At 42.1% G+C, this 15677-nt stretch overlaps 1 long non-coding RNA gene across 1 annotated transcript in view; it reads left to right on the top strand.

Annotated features, from left to right (window-relative positions):
* The first annotated feature begins 343 nt into the window (after nt 1–343).
* The window catches only part of LOC121136283, a 57913-nt gene continuing 42579 nt past the window's right edge, over nt 344–15677 (top strand). The window contains exon 1 of the long non-coding RNA XR_005873429.1: nt 344–811. This is a non-coding gene — a long non-coding RNA (uncharacterized LOC121136283). The remainder of the gene's footprint in view (nt 812–15677) is intronic.

Raw genomic sequence — 15677 nt, 5'->3', positions numbered from 1 at the left:
TACCATCACTTATTACAGTGATCTATTGTACATCTCCCCTGGATAATGTAAACTCTAAGATAGGGGAACTTTTGTCTCCAAAACATTTTTCATGTAAGATGACAGTGACTATAACTAGTATGCTGAAAACTTTGACTTTTTTGTTTGAGCTCAAAGACACATGGACTCCATGTTTATGAGTAGAAATAGTTTGACTGAATGTACTCTACCTCTTGAGAATTTTACTGAAAGAATGTTCCAAAATATCCCCATAGCTGTTCTGATTCTTAAGGGCTTAGTTACTGTTGCCAGGTAGCTACTTTCTGTTTCCTTCTACTCTGTTCTCTGAGTCACCATTCTTCTCAGTCCAGCTCTGTCCATTTTGACAAACTTGAATGTCACACAAGACAACTCTGACAAAGGAGGAAGAGGGTCATCACTATCAGCACTAGTTTAATTTTACTATAAATCCAGAGACCAGAGTTGAGTTTTTTTTTTCAGCATATGTTTTAACAGAGGTTCTGCTAGTGATTCTTACCTGGCTTATGAGGTCCTGGTTCTATCACAGAGGCTGGGAGGTACTTTGGGTGTGAAATTAGCCCTGAACTAACAATGAATAAGACATAGCTTCCAGAATAAAACTGGGGCACATTTATTAGGAAAAAAAGAGAGATGGGTTAATGAAGAGAAGTCAAAGAGAAGTGTTGAGTTTCCACCAAAATAACCAATGCAGGAAGCAGCCGCTGATCTCTAGTCTGAGCCGCTGATCTCCATCTGAGAAGCCAGTGTTCTTGGCAGCTACAGCCAGGGAGGAGCCACACCAGGATGAGAGGTGAGGAGAGAAGGGAAAAGGAAAGCAAGGAAGAGGGGATGGGAAGAAGGTAATGAGGAGGGGGAATAGGAAAGGGAGGAGAAAAATTAAGAGTGGAGCAGGAGGAGAGGAGGAAAGAGTAAGGAAAAGGATAGACGAACAGATGAGGAAGAGGGCATAAAGTGAAGAGCGGGAGGGCCATATGGTGGACTAGTAAGAGGGAGAAAGGTGGGGAGAAGACTCGTGGAAAGAACAAGGACAAGGAGAGAAGGTGACACTGCAGGTGGAGCTAATAACACCTGTGTGTATGATAAGGTCTGCTATGGAGCGACAGATAAAGCTGGAAGATTCAGGGAATATCTAAGCCATAGAGCACTTACCTAGCACATATGATATGAGGATCTGTGTTTAATTCCAGTAGTAAAATATTTTAGAAAACTGAGACACACAGAAGTACCTTCTGTCATATTAATGGGTGATGTGAGCAAAACCAGTTAGATGATAAAATGTCCATGTCTCCTCTCAACCAGATCTACAGTCTCAATTCAGAGCTGTTATGGATAGAGAGAGACAAGATGCAGGCAGAGTATTGTGGCATGAAACTTTATTTACAGAGTCATAAAATAGAGCATCACAAGCTGGTTTACTGCTGAGAGACAGTAGCTAGATAGCCAGTCCATCATGCAAAGATGGGTGAGTTCATGGCAGTACTCCCGTGTTCTTCATAGGACATGCCATCAAGAGGCTGTTTCCCAGTAGCCCTACGATATACAGATGATAAAAGGGCTGAAAAAGAAATCAGAGAAACATCACCCTTTACAATTGCCACAAACAACATAAAATACCTTGGGGTAATGCTAACCAAACAAGTGAAAGACCTGTATCATAAGAACTTTGAATCTTTAAAGAAAGAAATTAAAGAAGCCCTCAGAAAATGGAAAGATCTCCCATGCTCTTGGATAGGTAGGATCAATGTAGTAAAAATGGCAATCCTGCCAAAAGCAATCTACAGATTCAATGCAATCCCCATTAAAATCCCAGCACAGTTCTTCACAGACCTTGAAAGAACAATAATCAACTTTGTATGGAAAAACAAAAGACCCAGGATAGCCAAAACAACCCTGTTCAACAAGGCAACATCCGGAGGCATCACCATCCCTGACCTCAAGCTCTATTATAGAGCTATAGTCCTGAAAACAGCTTGGACTTGGCACAAAAATAAACAGGTAGACCAATGGAATCAAATTGAAAACCCTGATATTAACCCACGCACGTATTAACATCTGATCTTTGAAAAAGAAGCTAAAAATATACAATGGGATAAAGAAAGCATCTTCAACAAATGGTGCTGACATTAACTGGAGGCTGGCATGTAGAAGAATGTGATAAATCCATGTTTATCTCCATGCACAAAACTTAAGTCCAAATGGATCAAAGACCTCAACATAAATCCAGCCACACTGAACCTCTTAGAAGAGAAAGTGGGTGGTACCCTTGAACGAATTGGTACAGGAGACAGCTTCCTGAACATAACACCACTAGCACAGACAGTGAGATCAACAATTAATAAATGGGACCTCCTGAAATGGAGAAGCTTCAGTAAGGCAAAGGACACAGTCAGCAAGACAAAAAGGCAGCCCACAGAATGGGAAAAATATTTACTAATCCCACAACTGACAGAGGGTTGATCTCCAAAATTTACAAAGAACTCAAAAAGCAAGTCTCCAAAATATCAAATGACCCAATTTAAAAGTGGGCTGCAGAACTAGATAGAGAATTTTCAATAGAGGAGTTCTAAAATGGCTGAGAGGCACTTGAGAAAGTGCTCAACATCCTTAGCCATCCGGGAAAGGCAAGTCAAAACAACTCTGAGAAACCATCTCACTTCTGTCAGAATGGCTAAAATCAAAAACACCAATGACAATGTATGCTGGAGAGGATGTGGTGAAAGGGGGACACTCCTCCATTGCTGGTGGGAGTGCCAACTGGTTCAGCCACTTTGGAAATCAGTATGGAGATTCCTCAGATAAATGGGAATAAACATACCACAAGACCCAGCAACTCCACTCTTAGGCATATATCCAAAAGATGCCCATTCATACAACAAGGATGTCTGCTCCACTATGTTCATAGCAGCATTATTTGTAATAGCCAGAACTTGGAAGCAACCTAGATGTCCCTCAACCGAAGAGTGGATAGAGAAAATGTGGTACATTTACACAATGGAGTACTATTCAGCAAAAAAACCAAAAAAAACAAAAAACAAAAAACAAAAAAAATGGAATCCTGAGATTTGTAGGCAAATGGATGACACTAGAAGAAACCATCCTGAGTGAGGTAACCCAGTCACAAAAAGAGAAACATGGCATGTACTCTCTCATATATGGATTTTTGACATAGATCTGGGGAGTGCCAGCCTACAATCCCATGGCCAGAGAGTCTGGGAAACAGAAACTTCATTCAGTGGCTGATTGAAGAAGAGGCAGACTCCCTCCGTTAAGTACTGAGTTGAACTCAAGAAAGCCAGTAACAGAGAGGGAGGACTGGTGACCAAAGGGATTAAAACTGGGCTGGTTTAACCCCCAGAAACAGCTGACCTGTCACAGGTTAACTCTTGAATATGGGTGTCAGTGAGGAGGCCTAGGTAATCTATTGAGCCTTGGGCAGCAGATCAGTACCCATCCCCAGTATACACACGGACTTTGGACTCCCATCCAACAATGTGAGGTGCACTCTCACCCTCAACTCTTGGGGAAGGGTCTAGGCCCTGCCCTATATGAAATGACAGACTATGGACACCCCCATGGAGTGCCTCACCCTCCCTGGGGAAATGAGGGGATATTGGGGGGTTTGGGGGGAGGGCACGGTAAGAGGGGAGGGAAAGGGAGAGGGATCTGGAACTGACTTGTGAAGCAACCTTGTTTCTTATCTAAATTTAAACTGAAAAAAGAAAAAAAAGAGGCTGTTTCCTTTCTCTGACTATTCTGCTCAAGGCCATGAAAATACAGCTGCCAGCCTCATATAATTCTTCAAAAGAAAACTCTGGACTTCACTCGTTTGTTTTCATTCATTCCCTCCTCTAGAAGGCTAGAGGAAGGAAAGACAAGGAAAGATGAACAAGGAACTTTTGCAGCAGAATGGGTTTAATCTGAAAAAAAAAAACCCTTTGGGGGTGAGGTCTCTACTAGGGGAAACCAGAGAGCTCACTGTCTGCTACCAGCTAGAAAACAAGTTAGAGAGGAAACAGGAGGAAAGGTCTGCGATAGGATTAAAAGCTTCCTCTTCTGGCCCAAGATGGGCTCTTGATAGGAGTGACCAAAGAATGGAGAAACTTCACTGATGGCCAGACATTATCAGGATAACTGTAAGTTCCTTTAGCTTTGGAATGCTAAGTACTGTGGTTTGGGGAAGTGTCACTACTTAACCAAATTGAGAGAACTTTTCAAAATAGTGTGGCTGTGATGAATACTCACATCATTTCCCAAGTTTATATCTTTGAAGTTTTTTGACCCAGCATGCTCTATGCGATCAGGTGTCTCCTTGTTACTGACATATTAGGTTTAGACTGTGGTCCCTGAAGCTGTAGCTGGCTAAGCACAGCTACCTTCCTCACTAAGCCAGTAGCAGAAAATAATGAAAATCAATGTGGACACACTAGAGAGAGGAACAAGAAGGTCCATGGAAGGCACAATTAAGCAGTCCTGGTCCAGGTACAGTGCCCTACTGTCTCCACCCCATCCCCCAACCTGTTGTACCCTTCCCACATTGTGAACATACACCATTGTTGCTCCTGTCAATAGTCAGAACTGTGAAATCACTCTCTGGAAGGCTGGTTTTTCCATGGGCAGAGTCTTCCCTTTACCTCAGCATGAGATTCTGAATAAATTCAGTTTTCTTGTACCCAATGTTTCAGTAGGGAGGGACACATTTACCTCTTACGAACATCTTCCATTCACTCCAGGACACTTGCACCATTTTCTTGGTTAACTGAGGAGACCTGATACTGGCTGGCTGTGCTGCCATATCAGGGTTATAAGTGCTTAGCTTTAGGTTTACGCATACCTTCTAATCCAACATCATCAAACATAAATGTGGCATATGTATATGTATACTTATATTAACATCTCAAATTGTTCATAAACTGGAAGAGAAAGAGGTACGCTATTGCTTCTCTTGAGCTGTAATAGCAACCATACCCAAGTAGGTCATCTGTGTTGATACCTTTACTAGGTACTCAACATGTCTGAGGGGAGCTGGGATCCCCATATGCTCCTTCTGACCTCCTGGCTGAATGCTACTTCTCATGAGTTCCTTCTAACGATTTCCCATCTCCCTTGTCATAAGAACATGCTTCATTCCTGATTCCCATATGTTCCAGATAGCTCATGGTCTCCTTTTGGTCCCATCATAACAAAGCCATGCTGTGTTCCAGGAAAACATGAGAACAGTCATCTCTCCATTCACATCAGAATCTGAACAATCTTTTCTGTGGCTATGATCTCAGGAAACCCTCAGCAGAGTACTTGCTTCACTTCAATAGAAAAAAAGCATATATCAAATTGTGCTCCCCATTCCTAAGCATATAAAAAAAGCACGAGGCCCTGCCCTATATGAAATGACAGACTATGGGCACCCCCATGGAGGGCCTCACCCTCCCTGGGGAAATGAGGGGATAATGGGGGGAACTGGGGGGAGGGCACAGGAGGAGAGGAGGGAAAGGGAGAGGGACCTGGAACTGACTTGTGAAGCAACCTTGTTTCTTATCTAAATTTAAACTGAAAAATAAATTTAAAAAAAGCATGTATCTGATTAGTGAAGCCTGGACCTGTCTGTGTTTTTCCTTCCCTGTCCATCAACTCGTGGAAATGGTACCTAGACAAAAATGGGATTACCAACTTCCATTTCAAATGATGATATTTTCATTTCAAGTTTGGGATTACTATCACCTTGTGCTGAATGATAACTCAGATAATTCTACTGCAGCCTAATGTTAAGAAAATAATGTCACACCCTCAGGAACCATGAGGGTACCATATGGTCTTGATCTTTGTCTTGCTTCCTCCTAAGCTACCATCACATTTAACAAACTTACATTAAAGTAGCAAACCCCCACAGATTAGGCTTGAATTCCCATAAGCTTGGAAACTATATCCTGTAGGGAAAATAATGTGCTAGCAAACATTCCTACAAAAATTTCAGGTCTGAGAAGTATTAGACAGTTTGAATCATACAGATATCCCTGGATCAATAAAGTCTATGACCAAGAGATGGAACAAATGGATTAACCAGTCCTGGATCCGCATCCCCCAGCACACACACACACACAATGCCACCAGCAGACATCAGTATGAGACCATCAAGGCTGTTTCACAGAAAGATGCCTAGGCTATGGCCAAGGAAAATCAGGGGAGCTGTTATCAGTTAGAGGAAAAGAGAATGACTGCAAAGCAAGCAAAAGTTCACTGTTCCTCTTAAACCATTTACATTTCTCTTTTTGGGTGACCTTATTTTTATGTACCATAGTAGGTGAAATGTTTTGAATGAGAATGGTTTCCATAGACTAATACATTTAAATGTTTGATCCTCAGTTAGTGGAGATGTTTGGAGAGTATTACGAGAGCTAGCCATGTTGGAGTAGGAGGTTTGCCACTGGGGAGAGTTTTGAAGTTTCAAACGCTCACACCATGTCCAACGTCTGTCTGTCCCTGTTTTTTCTCTCTCTACTGTCTCTCTGGATCTCTATGTCTTTCTACCTGCTGCCAGCAGATCAAGATGTAAGGCTCTCAGCTACTGCTCCAGTGCCATGTCTGGCTGCTTCCCACCATGGTCACTATGAACGTAGCCTTTGAAACTGTAAGCAAGACCCTAGTTGAATGTTTTATAAGAGTTACCTTGGTGATGGTGACTCTTCACAGCAATAATACAGTGAATAAGGCAGCAGGGAAGCTCCTTGTGCCCTCAAAGTACTTTACCCAAACCTGGTAGACAGGGAAGAATACCAGGAGCCATGTAATAAGAATATATATGAAGATAGACCTGAATCCAGGCCCAAATCTCAGGAAAATGGGATTATGAGAGGTGTCAAGTTTTAGGGCAGATGAATTTTTACCAAATTCAGACCTGTGAAGGATTTGGAAACAGTCTGTTCACTTGAGACGTGATCTTAGGAAGCAAAGGTGTGGGAAAGGGGCAGCAAGGGATATAAAGAGGCTCATACAGGGTAGACCCTGTCTGCAAAGGGCCTCTGTCCTGTTAGGACCCATGAGAAAGACATAATGCACCCTAAAACTATCAATTCTAGAGGCCCTTTTTTTCTATGATTCCCAATCCCACCCAGATCTCTGGGGCGTGGAGGGGCATAGCACACAGGCATGAGCAGTAGATGATGTCTAAAGAAGTCTGAGACTGTGGCATGGCCTCCCACAATCCTGGATCTAACTGGAAGTGACCAAGAAGATATAAGCATGAGTATCAGATAATCTGTTACAGGAGGCACCATGGAGAGTTTTGCAGCTCTTCCCAATCCCTTACTAAAACAAAAGGGGCTGGGCCAAGCTTCTATTCTTAGTGAAACTAATTGATTACATTTAAAAAAAAAGTTTCTGCTCTTGCCAATGCCAATTTTCTCTTATCCCTCAAAAAACAACCTTCTCAGACATTTGAGGGAATTTGCCCATAGACTTTGAGAATGGAGTAGGTTTAGGATGTGCATGGAAAGAAGTCAATCACAGTGTCATTCCCTGGGTGACCTCAGCATGCTACTTTCTGGTGAAGCTGTATGACCAGTGAAAAACTAAAAATGATTTTCTGTGGGCTTGTCTACTCATTTCTGGGTGTGAGGCAATAACATACCTTATTGAAACAGAGCTAGTGGCTACAATCCTAGAAAATTGAGCTCAATCAAACTGGAAAATACATTTTCTCCAACCAAAGCCATAAGGTTCTGGCCTCAGATGACAACAGCTGTGAAAAATCTGTGTTTCAGTTGTTTTCAATCAGTCACTCCAGCCTCTTGCAGATCCCTCACACAACGTTCCATCAGCCTTCTTCCCAGGAACTGACAGCCGTAGTTAATGAGAGATGATTTGAACCAAACAGGGCCACCCTCCCCAGAACTCCCAGATCCATACAATGGCCAGAGAGAAGATGTGCTTCCTAAGTAGATGCTACCCTCTGAATTAGTCAGGGAGGTTTTTGATTGAACTTGTAAAATATCAAGTACAAAATCCCCCATTCTCTATCAGTGGTCAGCAACTGCATGTCAGTCCAGGTCTAGATAAAAGTCCTCGGTGCCAAGGTAGTAAACGAGATGAGCCATGTGTCTTTGCTCTGAGATTCTATACTCTCCTCAGAGTACTGAGGCTGACTTTTCTTCCTGACTCAGACTGACACCACAATGACCAGGCCACACAATATAATCTAACTCTTTCCATAGTTCCTCTTCCGTCGTGGCCACTACCTTGAGCTGACTCTGAACATCTACCATGTGATTATAACAGGATCTTACTGGAAATATAGATGGTCAGGAGTAGGGAGTCCACAGGGCAAAGGGGAAAGACAAGTCAGTATTAGGGTTAGATCATGTATTAAAGGCATTTGTCCTGTCTCTGAAACTTTCTTATTTCCATATCTATGTTATATATCTGTTACTTTTCTGTTGCTTGTATAAAAATACCATTACTGAAGAGTTGATTTCAGTTTATGGTTCCAGCGGGGACAGTCTATAATGGGGGAGTGGGCATGATGGCAGGCAGCTAAAGCAGGCAGCTGAGAGTTCACATCTACTACCTCAAACATCAAGCTGAGAAAGCAAAGCAGACACAAGGCAAGGCTATAAACTCCCACAAGAGACATACTTCCTCCAGCATGGCTGCCCTCTCCAAACATCACTTGAATGGAGATCTCTAGACAGACTCTGCAGATATGGGGAAATTGCTCTTCATCCCCCAAGAGCAGAAAGATGTGGAGTATGAGCAAAGAACAGAATAGGGAACATGCAGACTGAACAAGCCCTTCGGATACAGACCTTTCCTGAAGAACCTCCTCTTCCTCATCAGTGTGATGTTCTCAACAACTACTAAGACTTATTACAAGGCATAGTTTGACTAAGGAATCACAGGATGATATGATCACTGCATTCACAAAGGTGGGGAAGAAACTGCACATTTGCCTGAGGACAAGAAGGATGGATGTACTCGGTGCATTCCAAAACCATCCATGGTGACACATGAATTCAATCTTCGCTCTCCAGAGCCAGAGAGAGGCAGAGAGGCAGAGAGGCAGAGAGGCAGAGAGGCAGAGAGGCAGTTTCTGCTTGTTCAAATCTTGCCTGATCTACATAGTGAATTCTAGGTTAGCTGGGACTACCTAATGAAACTTTACCTAGAAAACAAAACAAAACAAGCACACAAACAAAAAACCTAACAATAAAACAACAAAACAAAACAAAAAACAACAAAAAGGTTCTACTTCATGTGTTTAGGGTGGGGTGTGAGATCTCTTGGTATGTGAAGCTGCAAATGATAACCAAGGTGTGTGTCATTGTTTTTTCTGGGCAACTGTCTTTCTCTTAACTCTTGCAATACCTTGTTAAAATATCTCTAGTAGACCTATCTCTCTTCCATACTGGCTAGGTCTGAAACTCTTTTCCTTGTAGAAGTTTTGAGTCCTGTTTAGGCTGAGTTGAAGTCCCTAAAATATTAGATCAAATCTTAAGGACAAAATGGAGCAGTGCCTCCTGTCTCTGTCCTCCTAACCTCTGACAGGGATCTCTCAAGTTTGATGGATGAGACAGAAAGCCACCACCTCAAAACAAAACAACAACAAAAATTTTTAAACCATAAAAAAGCAATAACAAAAATGAACAACAGCAACAAAAAACCCAAGAGATCAAACAAACCAATCAGTAGTGGGTTAAATGAAATAAACAAGCAGTTCTCAATAAAACATATCCGGTTTCACCAATCATCAGAGAACATAACCACATAGGGTTCCATCTGTGATGGCTATTCTTGGTTGTCAACTACTCTACATCTGGAATCAGCTGAAACCTAAGCAGCAGATTTTCTTGATTGAATATTTGAGATGTGAATACACACCCTAGATCAGCACCACACCTTTTTGCGGTAGACTCCATAAAAGGACATTGAGCACAGCAGCTTTGCTTTTTGCTGTGGCCTGTTGCTTTTGCTGGCATGTTCATCCATCCTGTTGCTGAGACACTCCTTCACTGGAATTAGAACATACTTTCTCCTGGTTCCAACATGGAGGGGAAACCAGAACCTCCTTAAGTATACCTCAGAACCCCAGCACCAGACTTGGAATGCTGAGACATCCAGTCTTGTGGCCTAAAAAACTACTGGGTTCTTGACCTTTCATTGTTGCACCAAACAGAACATAGCCTTCAAGCGTCTCCCATATCTATACTTAAATGAGGATGTGGACAAAAGGAAGCTTTTTATGAGCATGGACACACACACACACACACACACACACACACACACACACACGCAAGGCAGGATTGTAAAGTATTCTACCCAACATGGAAGTTGGTATGGAGGTTTCTCAAAAACTCTTAACAGATCTTCTATATGAGCTAACTATACCACTCCCAGGTGTTCACCCCAAGGCCTCCAAATCTCAGATACTTGCTCATCAGTGCTGACTCATCACAGATAAACTGTATCTAGCAACAAAGAATGGCTAGAGAAATCATGGCTTATATACACAATGATATTTTCAGTCATAGAAAAGAACAGCTTTTGCTGTTTGCCAGGAAAATGGGTATAGCTGGAATAATTATATCAAGTGAACTAAACCAACCTCAAAGACAAATACTGTATTTTTTTGTCATTTGTGGGTTTTCTCTCATTCCTGGATTTTATATAGGTACATAAAACATGAAAATGGGAGTGAAATTCTCTAGAAAACTAACAAATTAATGGGAAGTGATGGGCTGAGAAAAGGCAGAATGAGGAGTATGAGGGGAAATGTGTTCAATATATGATACATACATGTACAACACACACACAGTATTCTTTGTGAAGATGGGGACAGGACTTGAAAAAAGAGAAATATGGATCCTGGGGTTAGTAATACATCAGAGAAAGAGGAGGGGTAGAATGCTGACAGTAGGAGGCCTTTGACAGGATCTATGTATAGTCTGCTGGCCAAAAGAGGCAGGCAGTCAATCAAATATTGTGAAGAGGGGACCCACTCCTTCTCTCTGATGTCTTCTCCCCTCCTACAGATCAAGTCTGTGTTGGTTCCCAGTTAGTGACTATTGGAAGTGGTGGAGGGGAGGCTGGGAGGTATGTCACTGGTGGTGGGTTTTAAGGTTTCAAAAGACTCCCATCACCTCAGCTGGTCTCTGTCCTGTTTGTGGATGGAGATGTGAGCTCTCAGTTGCTGCTCAATACTCATGTCTGCCTGCTGCTACACTTCCCTACAGTGATGCTGATTGGCTCTCATCCCTCTAGAACCACACACCCAAACTAAGCTCTCCTTTCTATAAACTGTGTTGGACATGATAAGGTCACAGAAACAGAAAAGTAACTAATGCAAAGTCTAAATCTAAATCAAAGAAAGCCTCCTTGGACCCAGAGCCACGTTGTGAAGATAAAACATCGGGCATAGGAGTGCATAGCTAAAGGTGTACCAAGCCTTTTCTGAACAGGCTAATGAATATGTAAACCAGGTAGGCAACTTGGTAAAGAACCAGAGAGTAAATACTTCTTAGTTGGTTTAAGACATACCATCTGTCACACATGTTCAGCTTTTATAGTAAGAAAGCACATGGTATGTAAAAGAATAAGTAACTGAAGGAATATTTAAAAATGGGAAATAAGTATGCAGACCAGACATAACCTCCAAACACTGATGTGATCTTGTTCTCTTTGTCTCTGTCTATCTCTCTCTCCCTGATCTCAACAAGCTTAACTGAAAAATTTGTATATCAGGCAAAATTATATTCATTTATGTATGTATATATATATATATATAAATGTGAACACATGCTACCATCAAGAGGGAAACTAAGAAGAACAGACACATTGAGGTTCCCAAAAGATGATCCCAAAGGCAAGCAGGGTATCCGTCAGAGTCCTCACACCAGAACTGGTTATGTTTTTGGAAAACCATTTACTGTACTGGGTCCCAAGTAAAGCTATTTATTCATAATGCAGCTTGAAATTATCTGAATTTTCTTTCAGCAAACATGTATCATCCTACAGGAAGTTACTTGATTCCTCAGACAAAGTGTCTTGCAGAGGTTTCTCGATGTGAAATGGAGGCTGAACTCCCCTAAGCATCACATACAGTAATGGCCTCTGACAAGCCTCCATAAAAATAAAGAGCAGACACAGTCTGCCAGTCAGCAGGACCAGAGCACTAATTGTAAAAACAGCCAGTTCCTCAAGCAATTCCAAAGAATGATCAGCTGTGGCTTATGGTGAAAAGCTACAAGGTGGCTATCATTACAAGCTCTTGTTAAAGACCAACCCTGGTGAGGCAGCTTAAGGTTCCCTGCATGTCCTCCCTGGATGTGTTGTCTTTAAAGAAGGTATCTCTTGCACCTGTTTACCTCAGTATAAAGATCAGGCTGGTGCAAGGGCATTTAGGTCATCTCCCTGCCCATTAGTCCTTAGGCAAAGACAAGTAGAAACTGGAGAATACACACCTAGTCTTTTCAATTCTCAGCCAGGACATCCCTAGAGGAACTTGCTCATCACTTCATAGAGGTCCTGGAAAAGATGAAACCCTATTGTTCATGATATAGGTACCCGGTGATGATGGCTCATCTTCCTCCCCACAAATAAGGTTGCCCAGAGATCCCTGATGCTCACAACTACATCTTAAGCCTTGCTCCCTGGGAGCCCAACCTAAGGCACCCAGGCTACCTTCTGGAGCTGAGGAATTCAAGCACCTCTCCCTGTAGGAAGTTCCAACTCCATCTTCCATCAAGATTAGGGGCAGAGGTTGCTGGCTTTCCCAGGTACCTGGTACTTTCTGACCCTTTTATGATAAAATCAGGCCTTAGCATTAGAGGATAAAACTTTCTGCTTTGACTGATCAACAATATGTTAGGTTTAACTAACTGCAAATTACTCAGTTGTGACCAACATGAACACAGACCCAATCATAATCCCAGAAATAGTGGATGAACCAGGCCTTGTCGAGGGTGAACACAGTGTACTCCAGGAACCTAGGTGAAATCACCATCTTTGGACAGCCTTGTGTACAGACTCAGTGAAGAACAATCTCTTACAGCAAGGCACAACGAACATCAAAACCAATGAGCTAAGAAGATGAAACAACATGCAGACTTCTTGAGATCCTTTCGTTCCTCTGGGCCAGCCCGTAGTGTCTTCTGTAAGAGAGTGAAGAAGCAGGAACACAATCAAGGCCAGTCACATTTTTTGCCCCTGGAGTTGAAGAGAAATATACAACCTTAAATCTCCATTTTCATTTTCTTTTTGTACCTTTATAAACAGCTTTAGTTTATATTAGATTTTGCAGATATCAACTTACAGAACTATTCCAATATATAAATGATTTTTTGCCTAATATTATGATTGCTTGCAAACAATAAAACAAATTTGTTAAGATTTAAAGTCTAGGCGTGCAGAAATGTTACACTCCCCATTGAAGTTGCCACCATTTTAACTCTGGTCCCAAATTAAGTTCATCATTCCCCCTCCACCACTCACATAGCATCAATTTTCTTGTCATGGTTTGAGTCTGAAATGTTCCTTATATGTTTGAATTTTAAAACTCTTGGTCCCCAGATAGTGACTCCATTTTGAGAGGTGTAAGGCTTTTAGGAGGTGGGTCCTGGTTGGAGGAAGGAGGTGGGTCCTGGTTGGAGGAAGTAGCTCACTAGGGACAGACTTTGAAGGTGGTAACTGCTTCCTGGTCCACCAATATGTGAGGAGTTTTCCACATGTGTCTTTTAATTCTCACAGCATCCCTACCAGGCAGGGATTACAACATCCTCTCCCTTCCATGAGCTCTGCCATGCTTCCTGTGGTGATTTCAATGAAATTTCCTCCTTATGTCTGGAGAATTTAAATATTTGGTCCCTGGTTGATGGCCATTTCAGGGAGGATCAGTAAATATGGCCATGCTGAAGGAAGTATGTCACTAGGGGTCAGATTTTGAGGTTTCAGAAGACTCTCATTATCTACAGTTGCTCTTTATGCCTCCGTGTTCGTGGATCAAGATGTAAGCTCTCAGCAGCTGTTCAATGACAATGCATGCTTGCCTGCTGCCATGCTCTCTGCCATGATGATGGTGATGATACACTATTAGGAACCATGTGCCCAAATAAACCCTTCCTTCTATAAGTTGCCTTGGTCATGGTGTTTATCACTGCAATATCACTTTTGTAACTGGTACATCTACCCTGCCATGACTAAAATCCCTCTGAATCACTCTGTGAGCCAGAATAAATCCATCATCCTTTGAGTTGTTTCTTTCAATTATTTATCATAATGATGCAAAGATAACTAACAGTAGGGTCGCAGGTACACAACTGCTTGAGACTGGCCCTTCTGCAGCCAAAAAAACAAAACCAAAACAAAACCAAAAAACCCTTAATGATTCTGAAAGTCACAAAGTTCTCCTCACTTCTATATATCAAGAGCCTCACCCTTGGAAATATCCTTCCCTGTTTCTGATTTCTTCACTGGCACATCCTCGTCAATGTCTCTCCAGATATCACACTAATCTCCTTAAGGACTAAAAGAATAAAAGGAATGGTGAGATGTTGCTAACTGGCTGTGATAGATCTTCCATTCCTCTTCAAGACAACAAAGAATGAACCTGCTATGCCCATGCATGTGGAGAGGAAAGTGAGAAATAATACAGAGAGAAAGCTTACATCAGTGTGTCTTGGGGAATCTGTAGCCACACATGTGTCACTCCTCAAACATTTATGAGTTACCTTTGTGTACCAGACTTTGTGCCAAGTACTTACAATATCAGTCTATACAGAAATGTGATTTATTCATTAGGATTTCTATTGGGGGCAATGTTGTTTGAACTTGAGTATCCACAGAAATCACCCGCAGGCTCCCTCTGTCCTATTCCACTGGAAGTCCAATTCAGGAGGCCTTAGTAGTAGCCTAGAAGCCACTCTTTTTATAGAACATACAGCTGACTACAGAACAGAACATACAGCTGACTACAGAACCTAAGCTCAATAAAGAAGATCCATGGCCCATCTTTAGGGAAAGCCTCAGACTGCCATGCTAGATGCCAGGAGAAAGAGACAAGTGGTGGTTTACCCAACTCACAAATTGTTAGCAGTCCAAAACCACCTGGCATTATCCGCAATCTTGGATGATTATAGGGAAAGCTTCATATTATGTAACTCCCCCAACTGCAACTACCATGTGAAGGGGGTCTCTCTGAAGAATCTCAAGTAGGAGCAAGAATATACAGTACAGCCAATACCTGGTCTATCTTCATTCAATAGCTGGGCAAGTTCCCAGTTCTTCCTTATTGTACTGAGTTCTATTGCAAGTGAATGTACAGCATGAGTGACTCAAAGCATCCATGTTCCACAAGGATGCTTATCCATGAGCATGGTGACCCTGACAGCTGCAGTTTCCTTGCCTACAGTACTCAGGCTGCAGTTATGAGCTTTGCTTCTCCTTTCACCTTCTGAAAAAGCCAACCTGAGAACACATTTGGGCTGTGGCCAGATACCCACAGGCATTCAGGCTATCAGGTCACCTCTATCTCTCTTGTCTTTCTGGAAAATGGACACTGAGATTTAGGAATAGGATCTCTAGAACCCCAGCATGGTACTTAATGGTACTTGGCATTATTCTTTTTTTTTTTTTGCACTTTTTTGTTATATATTTAAATTAGAAACAAGCTTGCT

This window comes from Mesocricetus auratus, unplaced genomic scaffold, assembly GCF_017639785.1.
Source record: "Mesocricetus auratus isolate SY011 unplaced genomic scaffold, BCM_Maur_2.0 Super-Scaffold_100057, whole genome shotgun sequence".
NCBI classification, from domain to species: Eukaryota; Metazoa; Chordata; class Mammalia; order Rodentia; family Cricetidae; genus Mesocricetus; species Mesocricetus auratus.
This window is presented reverse-complemented; position numbering and strand designations above follow the sequence as displayed.